This window comes from Pseudorasbora parva, chromosome 5 (assembly GCF_024679245.1).
Source record: "Pseudorasbora parva isolate DD20220531a chromosome 5, ASM2467924v1, whole genome shotgun sequence".
Classification (NCBI taxonomy): domain Eukaryota; kingdom Metazoa; phylum Chordata; class Actinopteri; order Cypriniformes; family Gobionidae; genus Pseudorasbora; species Pseudorasbora parva.
This window is the reverse complement of record NC_090176.1, coordinates 3,509,794-3,528,482: the sequence shown is the minus strand read 5'-3', so window position 1 is coordinate 3,528,482 and position 18,689 is coordinate 3,509,794. Positions and strand designations below refer to the sequence as shown.

The window sequence follows — 18,689 nt, the reverse complement described above, 5'->3', positions numbered from 1 at the left end:
GTCTTGGTGAGCACCTGCAATAGAAAACAGTGTAATGTAAATGCGTGATTTTCCCACACGAAGTAACCGGAAAAGGCATCACAAGACATATGCTTAGGAAGAAAAATCTCTGAACGTCACATTTCACCCTTTCTTTTCTTCATTTTTTCCCTCTCTTCTTCCCCTTCTCCCTTTCTTCCTTCCCCCTTTTCTTCCCTTCTTCCCCGCCTTTGTTGGACTATTGTTCCCCAGCTTGAACGCAGTGCCTTATCCATTAGGCCACTGGGGCTGTTAAAGCCCATCTCTCGTGTGCCCCATTACTTCTGCTTCAGTGGCAACAAAAGGCTTGGCATTTACACATGGCCAGCACACAAAGATATCCACTGAGCGGCTACTTCGACAGGCCACTGGGGTATGACTCGCTTGCTCTTCTAATTCTCCATCTCATTCAGGTGGCTCAGTCAATGAGGCATTTAAACAGGTCCTACACACAAAGATTTCTCAACAAGCGACTACTACACCAGCTTTCCAGAACATTGAGCAGTATTGTTATAGTTCCAGGACCAAGAGGCTCCAGGTTTTCACAAGCGGGATGTGGAAGTTGCTCTTAATTTGGGATAAAGCATGTAAATAAGAGAAGAAGCCTTAGCAGAGGATGGTTTCGATCCATCGACCTCTGGGTTATGGGCCCAGCACGCTTCCGCTGCGCCACTCTGCTTGTTATAGAAAAGCTCCCATTCACAGGTGTTTTCAAAATGACTTGCGTTTAGGCACACATGAAGTGCACATGAAGTAACACATGAAGTGCCTCTGCCAGAAAAGTCATTAATGAGATCAGGTGAAAGCAACAAAGGGTTTTTAGCTTTGAGCAGAGGCAGCTTTTCTTCAGCAAGGAACAGAGCATTATATAAGTAAAAAAAAAAAAAAAAGAAAGTCTTAGCAGAGGATGGTTTCGATCCATCGACCTCTGGGTTATGGGCCCAGCACGCTTCCGCTGCGCCACTCTGCTCCTGGCGACACATGCTCCGTTCCCAGATGCTTTGGAAAGGACTTGTGTTTAGGCACACATCAAGTGCTCCTCTGTCATAAACGAGAACAGATGAAAACAACAAAGGGTTTTAGCATAGACCTGTGGCAGCTTTTCTTCAAGTGGGGACAGAGAATTTGCATAAGTAAAGAAGACTTAGCAGAGGATGGTTTCGATCCATCGACCTCTGGGTTATGGGCCCAGCACGCTTCCGCTGCGCCACTCTGCTGAAAACCACCCTAGACAGGACTCGAACCCACAAACATTGGCATAGGAGGCCAGTGACTTATCCATTAGGACACTGGGGCTGTCAAAAATAAGCCCTTGTATGCCCCATTTACTGCTGATTCCGTGACAACAATAGGCTTGGTATTTAATCAAGGCCAGCACACAAAGTAATCCAGATGAACAATTCATTTACCAGGCCACCGGGCCACTCTGCTCGCCATAGAAGAGCTCCAATTCACAGGTGTTTTCAATAGGACTTGCGTTTAGGCACACACAAAGTGGTCCTCAGTCACAGATGATATCTGGTGAAAATGATTATGGCTTCAGAATAGAAGTGCATTAGCGCTTCTTCAAATAGGAACAAGACACGTAAATAAGTAAAGTGGTCTTAGCAGAGGATGGTTTTGATCCATCGACCTCTGGGTTATGGGCCCAGCACGCTTCCGCTGCGCCACTCTGCTGTAAACCCACCCCAGATGGGACTCGAACCCACAATCCCTGGCTTAGGAGGCCAGTGCCTTATCCATTAGGCCACTGGGGCTGTTAAAGCCCATCTCTCGTGTGCCCCATTACTTCTGCTTCAGTGACAACAAAAGGCTTGGCATTTACACATGGCCAGCACACAAAGTGATCCACTGAGCGGCTGCTTCGACAGGCCACTGGGGTATGACTCGCTTGCTCTTCTAATTCTCCATCTCATTCAGGTGGCTCAGTTAATGAGGCATTTAAACAGGTCCTACACACAAAGATTTCTCAACAAGCGACTACTACACCAGCTTTCCAGAACATTGTGCAGTATTGTTATAGTTCCAGGACCAAGAGGCTCCAGGTTTTCACAAGCGGGATGTGGAAGTTGCTCTTAATTTGGGATAAAGCATGTAAATAAGAGAAGAAGCCTTAGCAGAGGATGGTTTCGATCCATCGACCTCTGGGTTATGGGCCCAGCACGCTTCCGCTGCGCCACTCTGCTTGTTATAGAAAAGCTCCCATTCACAGGTGTTTTCAAAATGACTTGCGTTTAGGCACAAATGAAGTGCACATGAAGTAACACATGAAGTGCCTCTGCCAGAAAAGTCATTAATGAGATCAGGTGAAAGCAACAAAGGGTTTTTAGCTTTGAGCAGAGGCAGCTTTTCTTCAGCAAGGAACAGAGCATTATATAAGTAAAAAAAAAAAAAGAAAGTCTTAGCAGAGGATGGTTTCGATCCATCGACCTCTGGGTTATGGGCCCAGCACGCTTCCGCTGCGCCACTCTGCTCCTGGCGACACATGCGCCATTCCCAGATGCTTTGGAAAGGACTTGTGTTTAGGCACACATCAAGTGCTCCTCTGTCATAAACGAGAACAGATGAAAACAGCAAAGGGTTTTAGCATAGACCTGTGGCAGCTTTTCTTCAAGTGGGGACAGAGAATTTGCATAAGTAAAGAAGACTTAGCAGAGGATGGTTTCGATCCATCGACCTCTGGGTTATGGGCCCAGCACGCTTCCGCTGCGCCACTCTGCTTGTTATAGAAAAGCTCCCATTCACAGGTGTTTTCAAAATGACTTGCGTTTAGGCACACATGAAGTGCACATGAAGTAACACATGAAGTGCCTCTGCCAGAAAAGTCATTAATGAGATCAGGTGAAAGCAACAAAGGGTTTTTAGCTTTGAGCAGAGGCAGCTTTTCTTCAGCAAGGAACAGAGCATTACATAAGTAAAAAAAAAAAAGAAAGTCTTAGCAGAGGATGGTTTCGATCCATCGACCTCTGGGTTATGGGCCCAGCACGCTTCCGCTGCGCCACTCTGCTCCTGGCGACACATGCGCCATTCCCAGATGCTTTGGAAAGGACTTGTGTTTAGGCACACATCAAGTGCTCCTCTGTCATAAACGAGAACAGATGAAAACAGCAAAGGGTTTTAGCATAGACCTGTGGCAACTTTTCTTCAAGTGGGGACAGAGAATTTGCATAAGTAAAGAAGACTTAGCAGAGGATGGTTTCGATCCATCGACCTCTGGGTTATGGGCCCAGCACGCTTCCGCTGCGCCACTCTGCTGAAAAGCACCCTAGACAGGACTCGAACCCACAAACATTGGCATAGGAGGCCAGTGACTTATCCATTAGGACACTGAGGCTGTAAAAAATAAGCCCTTGTATGCCCCATTTACTGCTGATTCCGTGACAACAATAGGCTTGGTATTTAATCAAGGCCAGCACACAAAGTAATCCAGATGAACAATTCATTTGCCAGGCCACCGGGCCACTCTGCTCGCCATAGAAGAGCTCCAATTCACAGGTGTTTTCAATAGAACTTGCGTTTAAGCACACACAAAATGGTCCTCAGTCACAGATGATATCTGGTGAAAATGATTATGGCTTCAGAATAGAAGTGCATTAGCTCTTCTTCAAATAGGAACAAGACATGTAAATAAGTAAAGTGGTCTTAGCAGAGGATGGTTTCGATCCATCGACCTCTGGGTTATGGGCCCAGCACGCTTCCGCTGCGCCACTCTGTTGTAAACCCACCCCAGATGGGACTCGAACCCACAATCCCTGGCTTAGGAGGCCAGTGCCTTATCCATTAGGCCACTGGGGCTGTTAAAGCCCATCTCTCGTGTGCCCCATTACTTCTGCTTCAGTGGCAACAAAAGGCTTGGCATTTACACATGGCCAGCACACAAAGATATCCACTGAGCGGCTACTTCGACAGGCCACTGGGGTATGACTCGCTTGCTCTTCTAATTCTCCATCTCATTCAGGTGGCTCAGTCAATGAGGCATTTAAACAGGTCCTACACACAAAGATTTCTCAACAAGCGACTACTACACCAGCTTTCCAGAACATTGAGCAGTATTGTTATAGTTCCAGGACCAAGAGGCTCCAGGTTTTCACAAGCGGGATGTGGAAGTTGCTCTTAATTTGGGATAAAGCATGTAAATAAGAGAAGAAGCCTTAGCAGAGGATGGTTTCGATCCATCGACCTCTGGGTTATGGGCCCAGCACGCTTCCGCTGCGCCACTCTGCTTGTTATAGAAAAGCTCCCATTCACAGGTGTTTTCAAAATGACTTGCGTTTAGGCACACATGAAGTGCACATGAAGTAACACATGAAGTGCCTCTGCCAGAAAAGTCATTAATGAGATCAGGTGAAAGCAACAAAGGGTTTTTAGCTTTGAGCAGAGGCAGCTTTTCTTCAGCAAGGAACAGAGCATTATATAAGTAAAAAAAAAAAAAGAGAAAGTCTTAGCAGAGGATGGTTTCGATCCATCGACCTCTGGGTTATGGGCCCAGCACGCTTCCGCTGCGCCACTCTGCTCCTGGCGACACATGCGCCGTTCCCAGATGCTTTGGAAAGGACTTGTGTTTAGGCACACATCAAGTGCTCCTCTGTCATAAACGAGAACAGATGAAAACAACAAAGGGTTTTAGCATAGACCTGTGGCAGCTTTTCTTCAAGTGGGGACAGAGAATTTGCATGAGTAAAGAAGACTTAGCAGAGGATGGTTTCGATCCATCGACCTCTGGGTTATGGGCCCAGCACGCTTCCGCTGCGCCACTCTGCTGAAAACCACCCTAGACAGGACTCGAACCCACAAACATTGGCATAGGAGGCCAGTGACTTATCCATTAGGACACTGGGGCTGTCAAAAATAAGCCCTTGTATGCCCCATTTACTGCTTGTTTCCCTGACAACAATAGGCTTGGTATTTAATCAAGGCCAGCACACAAAGTAATCCAGATGAACAATTCATTTACCAGGCCACCGGGCCACTCTGCTCGCCATAGAAGAGCTCCAATTCACAGGTGTTTTCAATAGGACTTGTGTTTAGGCACACACAAAGTGGTCCTCAGTCACAGATGATATCTGGTGAAAATGATTATGGCTTCAGAATAGAAGTGCATTAGCTCTTCTTCAAATAGGAACAAGACACGTAAATAAGTAAAGTGGTCTTAGCAGAGGATGGTTTCGATCCATCGACCTCTGGGTTATGGGCCCAGCACGCTTCCGCTGCGCCACTCTGCTGTAAACCCACCCCAGATGGGACTCGAACCCACAATCCCTGGCTTAGGAGGCCAGTGCCTTATCCATTAGGCCACTGGGGCTGTTAAAGCCCATCTCTCGTGTGCCCCATTACTTCTGCTTCAGTGACAACAAAAGGCTTGGCATTTACACATGGCCAGCACACAAAGTGATCCACTGAGCGGCTGCTTCGACAGGCCACTGGGGTATGACTCGCTTGCTCTTGTAATTCTCCATCTCATTCAGGTGGCTCAGTTAATGAGGCATTTAAACAGGTCCTACACACAAAGATTTCTCAACAAGCGACTACTACACCAGCTTTCCAGAACATTGTGCAGTATTGTTATAGTTCCAGGACCAAGAGGCTCCAGGTTTTCACAAGCGGGATGTGGAAGTTGCTCTTAATTTGGGATAAAGCATGTAAATAAGAGAAGAAGCCTTAGCAGAGGATGGTTTCGATCCATCGACCTCTGGGTTATGGGCCCAGCACGCTTCCGCTGCGCCACTCTGCTTTTTATAGAAAAGCTCCCATTCACACGTGTTTTCAAAATGACTTGCGTTTAGGCACACATGAAGTGCACATGAAGTAACACATGAAGTGCCTCTGCCAGAAAAGTCATTAATGAGATCAGGTGAAAGCAACAAAGGGTTTTTAGCTTTGAGCAGAGGCAGCTTTTCTTCAGCAAGGAACAGAGCATTATATAAGTAAAAAAAAAGAGAAAGTCTTAGCAGAGGATGGTTTCGATCCATCGACCTCTGGGTTATGGGCCCAGCACGCTTCCGCTGCGCCACTCTGCTCCTGGCGACACATGCGCCGTTCCCAGATGCTTTGGAAAGGACTTGTGTTTAGGCACACATCAAGTGCTCCTCTGTCATAAACGAGAACAGATGAAAACAACAAAGGGTTTTAGCATAGACCTGTGGCAGCTTTTCTTCAAGTGGGGACAGAGAATTTGCATAAGTAAAGAAGACTTAGCAGAGGATGGTTTCGATCCATCGACCTCTGGGTTATGGGCCAAGCACGCTTCCGCTGCGCCACTCTGCTGAAAACCACCCTAGACAGGACTCGAACCCACAAACATTGGCATAGGAGGCCAGTGACTTATCCATTAGGACACTGAGGCTGTAAAAAATAAGCCCTTGTATGCCCCATTTACTGCTGATTCCGTGACAACAATAGGCTTGGTATTTAATCAAGGCCAGCACACAAAGTAATCCAGATGAACAATTCATTTACCAGGCCACCGGGCCACTCTGCTCGCCATAGAAGAGCTCCAATTCACAGGTGTTTTCAAAATGACTTGCGTTTAGGCACACATGAAGTGCACATGAACTAACACATGAAGTGCCTCTGCCAGAAAAGTCATTAATGAGATCAGGTGAAAGCAACAAAGGGTTTTTAGCTTTGAGCAGAGGCAGCTTTTCTTCAGCAAGGAACAGAGCATTATATAAGTAAAAAAAAAAGAAAGTCTTAGCAGAGGATGGTTTCGATCCATCGACCTCTGGGTTATGGGCCCAGCACGCTTCCGCTGCGCCACTCTGCTCCTGGCGACACATGCGCCGTTCCCAGATGCTTTGGAAAGGACTTGTGTTTAGGCACACATCAAGTGCTCCTCTGTCATAAACGAGAACAGATGAAAACAACAAAGGGTTTTAGCATAGACCTGTGGCAGCTTTTCTTCAAGTGGGGAAAGAGAATTTGCATAAGTAAAGAAGACTTAGCAGAGAATGGTTTCGATCCATCGACCTCTGGGTTAAGGGCCCAGCACGCTTCCGCTGCGCCACTCTGCTGAAAATCACCCTAGACAGGACTCGAACCCACAAACATTGGCATAGGAGGCCAGTGACTTATCCATTAGGACAATGGGGCTGTCAAAAATAAGCCCTTGTATGCCCCATTTACTGCTGATTTCGTGACAACAATAGGCTTGGTATTTAATCAAGGCCAGCACACAAAGTAATCCAGATGAACAATTCATTTACCAGGCCACCGGGCAACTCTGCTCGCCATAGAAGAGCTCCAATTCACAGGTGTTTTCAATAGGACTTGCGTTTAGGCACACACAAAGTGGTCCTCAGTCACAGATGATATCTGGTGAAAATGATTATGGCTTCAGAATAGAAGTGCATTAGCTCTTCTTCAAATAGGAACAAGACACGTAAATAAGTAAAGTGGTCTTAGCAGAGGATGGTTTCGATCCATCGACCTCTGGGTTATGGGCCCAGCACGCTTCCGCTGCGCCACTCTGCTGTAAACCCACCCCAGATGGGACTTGAACCCACAATCCCTGGCTTAGGAGGCCAGTGCCTTATCCATTAGGCCACTGGGGCTGTTAAAGCCCATCTCTCGTGTGCCCCATTACTTCTGCTTCAGTGGCAACAAAAGGCTTGGCATTTACACATGGCCAGCACACAAAGATATCCACTGAGCGGCTACTTCGACAGGCCACTGGGGTATGACTCGCTTTCTCTTCTAATTCTCCATCTCATTCAGGTGGCTCAGTTAATGAGGCATTTAAACAGGTCCTACACACAAAGATTTCTCAACAAGCGACTACTACACCAGCTTTCCAGAACATTGTGCAGTATTGTTATAGTTCCAGGACCAAGAGGCTCCAGGTTTTCACAAGCGGGATGTGGAAGTTGCTCTTAATTTGGGATAAAGCATGTAAATAAGAGTAGAAGCCTTAGCAGAGGATGGTTTCGATCCATCGACCTCTGGGTTATGGGCCCAGCACGCTTCCGCTGCGCCACTCTGCTTGTTATAGAAAAGCTCCCATTCACAGGTGTTTTCAAAATGACTTGCGTTTAGGCACACATGAAGTGCACATGAAGTAACACATGAAGTGCCTCTGCCAGAAAAGTCATTAATGAGATCAGGTGAAAGCAACAAAGGGTTTTTAGCTTTGAGCAGAGGCAGCTTTTCTTCAGCAAGGAACAGAGCATTATATAAGTAAAAAAAAAAAAGAAAGTCTTAGCAGAGGATGGTTTCGATCCATCGACCTCTGGGTTATGGGCCCAGCACGCTTCCGCTGCGCCACTCTGCTCCTGGCGACACATGCGCCGTTCCCAGATGCTTTGGAAAGGACTTGTGTTTAGGCACACATCAAGTGCTCCTCTGTCATAAACAAGAACAGATGAAAACAACAAAGGGTTTTAGCATAGACCTGTGGCAGCTTTTCTTCAAGTGGGGACAGAGAATTTGCATAAGTAAAGAAGACTTAGCAGAGGATGGTTTCGATCCATCGACCTCTGGGTTATGGGCCCAGCACGCTTCCGCTGCGCCACTCTGCTGAAAACCACCCTAGACAGGACTCGAACCCACAAACATTGGCATAGGAGGCCAGTGACTTATCCATTAGGACACTGAGGCTGTAAAAAATATGCCCTTGTATGCCCCATTTACTGCTGATTCCGTGACAACAATAGGCTTGGTATTTAATCAAGGCCAGCACACAAAGTAATCCGGATGAACAATTCATTTACCAGGCCACCGGGCCACTCTGCTCGCCATAGAAGAGCTCCAATTCACAGGTGTTTTCAATAGGACTTGCGTTTAGGCACACACAAAGTGGTCCTCAGTCACAGATGATATCTGGTGAAAATGATTATGGCTTCAGAATAGAAGTGCATTAGCTCTTCTTCAAATAGGAACAAGACATGTAAATAAGTAAAGTGGTCTTAGCAGAGGATGGTTTCGATCCATCGACCTCTGGGTTATGGGCCCAGCACGCTTCCGCTGCGCCACTCTGTTGTAAACCCACCCCAGATGGGACTCGAACCCACAATCCCTGGCTTAGGAGGCCAGTGCCTTATCCATTAGGCCACTGGGGCTGTTAAAGCCCATCTCTCGTGTGCCCCATTACTTCTGCTTCAGTGGCAACAAAAGGCTTGGCATTTACACATGGCCAGCACACAAAGATATCCACTGAGCGGCTACTTCGACAGGCCACTGGGGTATGACTCGCTTGCTCTTCTAATTCTCCATCTCATTCAGGTGGCTCAGTCAATGAGGCATTTAAACAGGTCCTACACACAAAGATTTCTCAACAAGCGACTACTACACCAGCTTTCCAGAACATTGAGCAGTATTGTTATAGTTCCAGGACCAAGAGGCTCCAGGTTTTCACAAGCGGGATGTGGAAGTTGCTCTTAATTTGGGATAAAGCATGTAAATAAGAGAAGAAGCCTTAGCAGAGGATGGTTTCGATCCATCGACCTCTGGGTTATGGGCCCAGCACGCTTCCGCTGCGCCACTCTGCTTGTTATAGAAAAGCTCCCATTCACAGGTGTTTTCAAAATGACTTGCGTTTAGGCACACATGAAGTGCACATGAAGTAACACATGAAGTGCCTCTGCCAGAAAAGTCATTAATGAGATCAGGTGAAAGCAACAAAGGGTTTTTAGCTTTGAGGAGAGGCAGCTTTTCTTCAGCAAGGAACAGAGCATTATATAAGTAAAAAAAAAAAAAGAGAAAGTCTTAGCAGAGGATGGTTTCGATCCATCGACCTCTGGGTTATGGGCCCAGCACGCTTCCGCTGCGCCACTCTGCTCCTGGCGACACATGCGCCGTTCCCAGATGCTTTGGAAAGGACTTGTGTTTAGGCACACATCAAGTGCTCCTCTGTCATAAACGAGAACAGATGAAAACAACAAAGGGTTTTAGCATAGACCTGTGGCAGCTTTTCTTCAAGTGGGGACAAAGAATTTGCATGAGTAAAGAAGACTTAGCAGAGGATGGTTTCGATCCATCGACCTCTGGGTTATGGGCCCAGCACGCTTCCGCTGCGCCACTCTGCTGAAAACCACCCTAGACAGGACTCGAACCCACAAACATTGGCATAGGAGGCCAGTGACTTATCCATTAGGACACTGGGGCTGTCAAAAATAAGCCCTTGTATGCCCCATTTACTGCTTGTTTCCCTGACAACAATAGGCTTGGTATTTAATCAAGGCCAGCACACAAAGTAATCCAGATGAACAATTCATTTACCAGGCCACCGGGCCACTCTGCTCGCCATAGAAGAGCTCCAATTCACAGGTGTTTTCAATAGGACTTGTGTTTAGGCACACACAAAGTGGTCCTCAGTCACAGATGATATCTGGTGAAAATGATTATGGCTTCAGAATAGAAGTGCATTAGCTCTTCTTCAAATAGGAACAAGACACGTAAATAAGTAAAGTGGTCTTAGCAGAGGATGGTTTCGATCCATCGACCTCTGGGTTATGGGCCCAGCACGCTTCCGCTGCGCCACTCTGCTGTAAACCCACCCCAGATGGGACTCGAACCCACAATCCCTGGCTTAGGAGGCCAGTGCCTTATCCATTAGGCCACTGGGGCTGTTAGAGTCCATCTCTCGTGTGCCCCATTACTTCTGCTTCAGTGACAACAAAAGGCTTGGCATTTACACATGGCCAGCACACAAAGTGATCCACTGAGCGGCTGCTTCGACAGGCCACTGGGGTATGACTCGCTTGCTCTTGTAATTCTCCATCTCATTCAGGTGGCTCAGTTAATGAGGCATTTAAACAGGTCCTACACACAAAGATTTCTCAACAAGCGACTACTACACCAGCTTTCCAGAACATTGTGCAGTATTGTTATAGTTCCAGGACCAAGAGGCTCCAGGTTTTCACAAGCGGGATGTGGAAGTTGCTCTTAATTTGGGATAAAGCATGTAAATAAGAGAAGAAGCCTTAGCAGAGGATGGTTTCGATCCATCGACCTCTGGGTTATGGGCCCAGCACGCTTCCGCTGCGCCACTCTGCTTTTTATAGAAAAGCTCCCATTCACACGTGTTTTCAAAATGACTTGCGTTTAGGCACACATGAAGTGCACATGAAGTAACACATGAAGTGCCTCTGCCAGAAAAGTCATTAATGAGATCAGGTGAAAGCAACAAAGGGTTTTTAGCTTTGAGCAGAGGCAGCTTTTCTTCAGCAAGGAACAGAGCATTATATAAGTAAAAAAAAAGAGAAAGTCTTAGCAGAGGATGGTTTCGATCCATCGACCTCTGGGTTATGGGCCCAGCACGCTTCCGCTGCGCCACTCTGCTCCTGGCGACACATGCGCCGTTCCCAGATGCTTTGGAAAGGACTTGTGTTTAGGCACACATCAAGTGCTCCTCTGTCATAAACGAGAACAGATGAAAACAACAAAGGGTTTTAGCATAGACCTGTGGCAGCTTTTCTTCAAGTGGGGACAGAGAATTTGCATAAGTAAAGAAGACTTAGCAGAGGATGGTTTCGATCCATCGACCTCTGGGTTATGGGCCAAGCACGCTTCCGCTGCGCCACTCTGCTGAAAACCACCCTAGACAGGACTCGAACCCACAAACATTGGCATAGGAGGCCAGTGACTTATCCATTAGGACACTGAGGCTGTAAAAAATAAGCCCTTGTATGCCCCATTTACTGCTGATTCCGTGACAACAATAGGCTTGGTATTTAATCAAGGCCAGCACACAAAGTAATCCAGATGAACAATTCATTTACCAGGCCACCGGGCCACTCTGCTCGCCATAGAAGAGCTCCAATTCACAGGTGTTTTCAATAGGACTTGCGTTTAGGCACACACAAAGTGGTCCTCAGTCACAGATGATATCTGGTGAAAATGATTATGGCTTCAGAATAGAAGTGCATTAGCTCTTCTTCAAATAGGAACAAGACACGTAAATAAGTAAAGTGGTCTTAGCAGAGGATGGTTTCGATCCATCGACCTCTGGGTTATGGGCCCAGCACGCTTCCGCTGCGCCACTCTGCTGTAAACCCACCCCAGATGGGACTCGAACCCACAATCCCTGGCTTAGGAGGCCAGTGCCTTATCCATTAGGCCACTGGGGCTGTTAAAGCCCATCTCTCGTGTGCCCCATTACTTCTGCTTCAGTGACAACAAAAGGCTTGTCATTAACACATGGCCAGCACACAAAGTGATCCACTGAGCGGCTGCTTCGACAGGCCACTGGGGTATGACTCGCTTGCTCTTCTAATTCTCCATCTCATTCAGGTGGCTCAGTTAATGAGGCATTTAAACAGGTCCTACACACAAAGATTTCTCAACAAGCGACTACTACACCAGCTTTCCAGAACATTGTGCAGTATTGTTATAGTTCCAGGACCAAGAGGCTCCAGGTTTTCACAAGCGGGATGTGGAAGTTGCTCTTAATTTGGGATAAAGCATGTAAATAAGAGAAGAAGCCTTAGCAGAGGATGGTTTCGATCCATCGACCTCTGGGTTATGGGCCCAGCACGCTTCCGCTGCGCCACTCTGCTTGTTATAGAAAAGCTCCCATTCACACGTGTTTTCAAAATGACTTGCGTTTAGGCACACATGAAGTGCACATGAAGTAACACATGAAGTGCCTCTGCCAGAAAAGTCATTAATGAGATCAGGTGAAAGCAACAAAGGGTTTTTAGCTTTGAGCAGAGGCAGCTTTTCTTCAGCAAGGAACAGAGCATTATATAAGTAAAAAAAAAAAAAAGAAAGTCTTAGCAGAGGATGGTTTCGATCAATCGACCTCTGGGTTATGGGCCCAGCACGCTTCCGCTGCGCCACTCTGCTCCTGGCGACACATGCGCCATTCCCAGATGCTTTGGAAAGGACTTGTGTTTAGGCACACATCAAGTGCTCCTCTGTCATAAACGAGAACAGATGAAAACAGCAAAGGGTTTTAGCATAGACCTGTGGCAGCTTTTCTTCAAGTGGGGACAGAGAATTTGCATAAGTAAAGAAGACTTAGCAGAGGATGGTTTCGATCCATCGACCTCTGGGTTATGGGCCCAGCACGCTTCCGCTGCGCCACTCTGCTGAAAACCACCCTAGACAGGACTCGAACCCACAAACATTGGCATAGGAGGCCAGTGACTTATCCATTAGGACACTGAGGCTGTAAAAAATAAGCCCTTGTATGCCCCATTTACTGCTGATTCCGTGACAACAATAGGCTTGGTATTTAATCAAGGCCAGCACACAAAGTAATCGAGATGAACAATTCATTTACCAGGCCACCGGGCCACTCTGCTCGCCATAGAAGAGCTCCAATTCACAGGTGTTTTCAATAGGACTTGCGTTTAGGCACACACAAAGTGGTCCTCAGTCACAGATGATATCTGGTGAAAATGATTATGGCTTCAGAATAAAAGTGCATTAGCTCTTCTTCAAATAGGAACAAGACACGTAAATAAGTAAAGTGGTTTTAGCAGAGGATGGTTTCGATCCATCGACCTCTGGGTTATGGGCCCAGCACGCTTCCGCTGCGCCACTCTGCTGTAAACCCACCCCAGATGGGACTCGAACCCACAATCCCTGGCTTAGGAGGCCAGTGCCTTATCCATTAGGCCACTGGGGCTGTTAAAGCCCATCTCTCATGTGCCCCATTACTTCTGCTTCAGTGGCAACAAAAGGCTTGGCATTTACACATGGCCAGCACACAAAGATATCCACTGAGCGGCTACTTCGACAGGCCACTGGGGTATGACTCGCTTGCTCTTCTAATTCTCCATCTCATTCAGGTGGCTCAGTTAATGAGGCATTTAAACAGGTCCTACACACAAAGATTTCTCAACAAGCGACTACTACACCAGCTTTCCAGAACATTGTGCAGTATTGTTATAGTTCCAGGACCAAGAGGCTCCAGGTTTTCACAAGCGGGATGTGGAAGTTGCTCTTAATTTGTGATAAAGCATGTAAATAAGAGAAGAAGCCTTAGCAGAGGATGGTTTCGATCCATCGACCTCTGGGTTATGGGCCCAGCACGCTTCCGCTGCACCACTCTGCTTGTTATAGAAAAGCTCCCATTCACACGTGTTTTCAAAATGACTTGCGTTTAGGCACACATGAAGTGCACATGAAGTAACACATGAAGTGCCTCTGCCAGAAAAGTCATTAATGAGATCAGGTGAAAGCAACAAAGGGTTTTTAGCTTTGAGCAGAGGCAGCTTTTCTTCAGCAAGGAACAGAGCATTATATAAGTAAAAAAAAAAAAAGAAAGTCTTAGCAGAGGATGGTTTCGATCAATCGACCTCTGGGTTATGGGCCCAGCACGCTTCCGCTGCGCCACTCTGCTCCTGGCGACACATGCGCCATTCCCAGATGCTTTGGAAAGGACTTGTGTTTAGGCACACATCAAGTGCTCCTCTGTCATAAACGAGAACAGATGAAAACAGCAAAGGGTTTTAGCATAGACCTGTGGCAGCTTTTCTTCAAGTGGGGACAGAGAATTTGCATAAGTAAAGAAGACTTAGCAGAGGATGGTTTCGATCCATCGACCTCTGGGTTATGGGCCCAGCACGCTTCCGCTGCGCCACTCTGCTGAAAACCACCCTAGACAGGACTCGAACCCACAAACATTGGCATAGGAGGCCAGTGACTTATCCATTAGGACACTGAGGCTGTAAAAAATAAGCCCTTGTATGCCCCATTTACTGCTGATTCCGTGACAACAATAGGCTTGGTATTTAATCAAGGCCAGCACACAAAGTAATCCAGATGAACAATTCATTTACCAGGCCACCGGGCCACTCTGCTCGCCATAGAAGAGCTCCAATTCACAGGTGTTTTCAATAGGACTTGCGTTTAGGCACACACAAAGTGGTCCTCAGTCACAGATGATATCTGGTGAAAATGATTATGGCTTCAGAATAGAAGTGCATTAGCTCTCCTTCAAATAGGAACAAGACACGTAAATAAGTAAAGTGGTCTTAGCAGAGGATGGTTTCGATCCATCGACCTCTGGGTTATGGGCCCAGCACGCTTCCACTGCGCCACTCTGCTGTAAACCCACCCCAGATGGGACTCGAACCCACAATCCCTGGCTTAGGAGGCCAGTGCCTTACCGATTAGGCAACTGGGGCTGTTGAAGCCCATCTCTCGTGTGCCCCATTACTTCTGCTTCAGTGGCAACAAAAGGCTTGGCATTTACACATGGCCAGCACACAAAGATATCCACTGAGCGGCTACTTCGACAGGCCACTGGGGTATGACTCGCTTGCTCTTCTAATTCTCCATCTCATTCAGGTGGCTCAGTCAATGAGGCATTTAAACAGGTCCTACAAACAAAGATTTCTCAACAAGCGACTACTACACCAGCTTTCCAGAACATTGTGCAGTATTGTTATAGTTCCAGGACCAAGAGGCTCCAGGTTTTCACAAGCGGGATGTGGAAGTTGCTCTTAATTTGGGATAAAGCATGTAAATAAGAGAAGAAGCCTTAGCAGAGGATGGTTTCGATCCATCGACCTCTGGGTTATGGGCCCAGCACGCTTCCGCTGCGCCACTCTGCTTGTTATAGAAAAGCTCCCATTCACAGGTGTTTTCAAAATGACTTGCGTTTAGGCACACATGAAGTGCACATGAAGTAACACATGAAGTGCCTCTGCCAGAAAAGTCATTAATGAGATCAGGTGAAAGCAACAAAGGGTTTTTAGCTTTGAGCAGAGGCAGCTTTTCTTCAGCAAGGAACAGAACATTATATAAGTAAAAAAAAAAAAAGAAAGTCTTAGCACAGGATGGTTTCGATCCATCGACCTCTGGGTTATGGGCCCAGCACGCTTCTGCTTCGCCACTCTGCTGTAAACCCACCCCAGATGGGACTCGAACCCACAATCCCTGGCTTAGGAGGCCAGTGCCTTATCCATTAGGCCACTGGGGCTGTTAAAGCCCATCTCTCGTGTGCCCCATTACTTTTGCTTCAGTGGCAACAAAAGGCTTGGCATTTACACATGGCCAGCACACAAAGATATCCACTGAGCGGCTACTTCGACAGGCCACTGGGGTATGACTCGCTTGCTCTTCTAATTCTCCATCTCATTCAGGTGGCTCAGTTAATGCGGCATTTAAACAGGTCCTACACACAAAGATTTCTCAACAAGCGACTACTACACCAGCTTTCCAGAACATTGTGCAGTATTGTTATAGTTCCAGGACCAAGAGGCTCCAGGTTTTCACAAGCGGGATGTGGAAGTTGCTCTTAATTTGGGATAAAGCATGTAAATAAGAGTAGAAGCCTTAGCAGAGGATGGTTTCGATCCATCGACCTCTGGGTTATGGGCCCAGCACGCTTCCGCTGCGCCACTCTGCTTGTTATAGAAAAGCTCCCATTCACCGGTGTTTTCAAAATGACTTGCGTTTAGGCACACATGAAGTGCACATGAAGTAACACATGAAGTGCCTCTGCCAGAAAAGTCATTAATGAGATCAGGTGAAAGCAACAAAGGGTTTTTAGCTTTGAGCAGAGGCAGCTTTTCTTCAGCAAGGAACAGAGCATTATATAAGTAAAAAAAAAAAAGAAAGTCTTAGCAGAGGATGGTTTCGATCCATCGACCTCTGGGTTATGGGCCCAGCACGCTTCCGCTGCGCCACTCTGCTCCTGGCGACACATGCGCCGTTCCCAGATGCTTTGGAAAGGACTTGTGTTTAGGCACACATCAAGTGCTCCTCTGTCATAAACGAGAACAGATGAAAACAACAAAGGGTTTTAGCATAGACCTGTGGCAGCTTTTCTTCAAGTGGGGACAGAGAATTTGCATAAGTAAAGAAGACTTAGCAGAGGATGGTTTCGATCCATCGACCTCTGGGTTATGGGCCCAGCACGCTTCCGCTGCGCCACTCTGCTGAAAACCACCCTAGACAGGACTCGAACCCACAAACATTGGCATAGGAGGCCAGTGACTTATCCATTAGGACACTGAGGCTGTAAAAAATAAGCCCTTGTATGCCCCATTTACTGCTGATTCCGTGACAACAATAGGCTTAGTATTTAATCAAGGCCAGCACACAAAGTAATCCAGATGAACAATTCATTTACCAGGCCACCGGGCCACTCTGCTCGCCATAGAAGAGCTCCGATTCACAGGTGTTTTCAATAGGACTTGCGTTTAGGCACACACAAAGTGGTCCTCAGTCACAGATGATATCTGGTGAAAATGATTATGGCTTCAGAATAAAAGTGCATTAGCTCTTCTTCAAATAGGAACAAGACACGTAAATAAGTAAAGTGGTTTTAGCAGAGGATGGTTTCGATCCATCGACCTCTGGGATATGGGCCCAGCACGCTTCCGCTGCGCCACTCTGCTGTAAACCCACCCCAGATGGGACTCGAACCCACAATCCCTGGCTTAGGAGGCCAGTGCCTTATCCATTAGGCCACTGGGGCTGTTAAAGCCCATCTCTCGTGTGCCCCATTACTTCTGCTTCAGTGGCAACAAAAGGCTTGGCATTTACACATGGCCAGCACACAAAGATATCCACTGAGCGGCTACTTCGACAGGCCACTGGGGTATGACTCGCTTGCTCTTCTAATTCTCCATCTCATTCAGGTGGCTCAGTCAATGAGGCATTTAAACAGGTCCTACACACAAAGATTTCTCAACAAGCGATTACTACACCAGCTTTCCAGAACATTGTGCAGTATTGTTATAGTTCCAGGACCAAGAGGCTCCAGGTTTTCACAAGCGGGATGTGGAAGTTGCTCTTAATTTGGGATAAAGCATGTAAATAAGAGAAGAAGCCTTAGCAGAGGATGATTTCGATCCATCGACCTCTGGGTTATGGGCCCAGCACGCTTCCGCTGCGCCACTCTGCTTGTTATAGAAAAGCTCCCATTCACAGGTGTTTTCAAAATGACTTGCGTTTAGGCACACATGAAGTGCACATGAAGTAACACATGAAGTGCCTCTGCCAGAAAAGTCATTAATGAGATCAGGTGAAAGCAACAAAGGGTTTTTAGCTTTGAGCAGAGGCAGCTTTTCTTCAGCAAGGAACAGAGCATTATATAAGTAAAAAAAAAAAGAAAGTCTTAGCAGAGGATGGTTTCGATCCATCGACCTCTGGGTTATGGGCCCAGCACGCTTCCGCTGCGCCACTCTGCTCCTGGCGACACATGCGCCGTTCCCAGATGCTTTGGAAAGGACTTGTGTTTAGGCACACATCAAGTGCTCCTCTGTCATAAACGAGAACAGATGAAAACAACAAAGGGTTTTAGCATAGACCTGTGGCAGCTTTTCTTCAAGTGGGGACAGAGAATTTGCATAAGTAAAGAAGACTTAGCAGAGAATGGTTTCGATCCATCGACCTCTGGGTTATGGGCCCAGCACGCTTCCGCTGCGCCACTCTGCTGAAAATCACCCTAGACAGGACTCGAACCCACAAACATTGGCATAGGAGGCCAGTGACTTATCCATTAGGACAATGGGGCTGTCAAAAATAAGCCCTTGTATGCCCCATTTACTGCTGATTCCGTGACAACAATAGGCTTGGTATTTAATCAAGGCCAGCACACAAAGTAATCCAGATGAACAATTCATTTACCAGGCCACCGGGCAACTCTGCTCGCCATAGAAGAGCTCCAATTCACAGGTGTTTTCAATAGGACTTGCGTTTAGGCACACACAAAGTGGTCCTCAGTCACAGATGATATCTGGTGAAAATGATTATGGCTTCAGAATAGAAGTGCA

General features: G+C 47.0%; 11 non-coding genes across 11 annotated transcripts; all 11 read right to left on the bottom strand.

Annotated features, from left to right (window-relative positions):
* Positions 1 to 1,702: 1,702 nt before the first annotated feature.
* trnar-ccu (transfer RNA arginine (anticodon CCU)) lies at positions 1,703 to 1,775 on the bottom strand. Its single transcript has one exon. It is a non-coding gene; the product is annotated as a tRNA-Arg (tRNA).
* A 1,965-nt stretch (positions 1,776 to 3,740) lies between these two features.
* On the bottom strand, positions 3,741 to 3,813 carry trnar-ccu (transfer RNA arginine (anticodon CCU)). The gene has a single exon. It is a non-coding gene; the product is annotated as a tRNA-Arg (tRNA).
* Positions 3,814 to 5,247: 1,434 nt separating this feature from the next.
* On the bottom strand, positions 5,248 to 5,320 carry trnar-ccu (transfer RNA arginine (anticodon CCU)). Its single transcript has one exon. It is a non-coding gene; the product is annotated as a tRNA-Arg (tRNA).
* Positions 5,321 to 7,495: 2,175 nt separating this feature from the next.
* trnar-ccu (transfer RNA arginine (anticodon CCU)) lies at positions 7,496 to 7,568 on the bottom strand. Its single transcript has one exon. It is a non-coding gene; the product is annotated as a tRNA-Arg (tRNA).
* A 1,430-nt stretch (positions 7,569 to 8,998) lies between these two features.
* Positions 8,999 to 9,071, bottom strand: trnar-ccu (transfer RNA arginine (anticodon CCU)). The gene has a single exon. It is a non-coding gene; the product is annotated as a tRNA-Arg (tRNA).
* Positions 9,072 to 10,505: 1,434 nt separating this feature from the next.
* trnar-ccu (transfer RNA arginine (anticodon CCU)) lies at positions 10,506 to 10,578 on the bottom strand. The gene has a single exon. It is a non-coding gene; the product is annotated as a tRNA-Arg (tRNA).
* A 1,429-nt stretch (positions 10,579 to 12,007) lies between these two features.
* trnar-ccu (transfer RNA arginine (anticodon CCU)) lies at positions 12,008 to 12,080 on the bottom strand. Its single transcript has one exon. It is a non-coding gene; the product is annotated as a tRNA-Arg (tRNA).
* Positions 12,081 to 13,512: 1,432 nt separating this feature from the next.
* trnar-ccu (transfer RNA arginine (anticodon CCU)) lies at positions 13,513 to 13,585 on the bottom strand. The gene has a single exon. It is a non-coding gene; the product is annotated as a tRNA-Arg (tRNA).
* Positions 13,586 to 15,016: 1,431 nt separating this feature from the next.
* trnar-ccu (transfer RNA arginine (anticodon CCU)) lies at positions 15,017 to 15,089 on the bottom strand. Its single transcript has one exon. It is a non-coding gene; the product is annotated as a tRNA-Arg (tRNA).
* A 724-nt stretch (positions 15,090 to 15,813) lies between these two features.
* Positions 15,814 to 15,886, bottom strand: trnar-ccu (transfer RNA arginine (anticodon CCU)). Its single transcript has one exon. It is a non-coding gene; the product is annotated as a tRNA-Arg (tRNA).
* Positions 15,887 to 17,316: 1,430 nt separating this feature from the next.
* trnar-ccu (transfer RNA arginine (anticodon CCU)) lies at positions 17,317 to 17,389 on the bottom strand. The gene has a single exon. It is a non-coding gene; the product is annotated as a tRNA-Arg (tRNA).
* Positions 17,390 to 18,689: the final 1,300 nt, after the last annotated feature.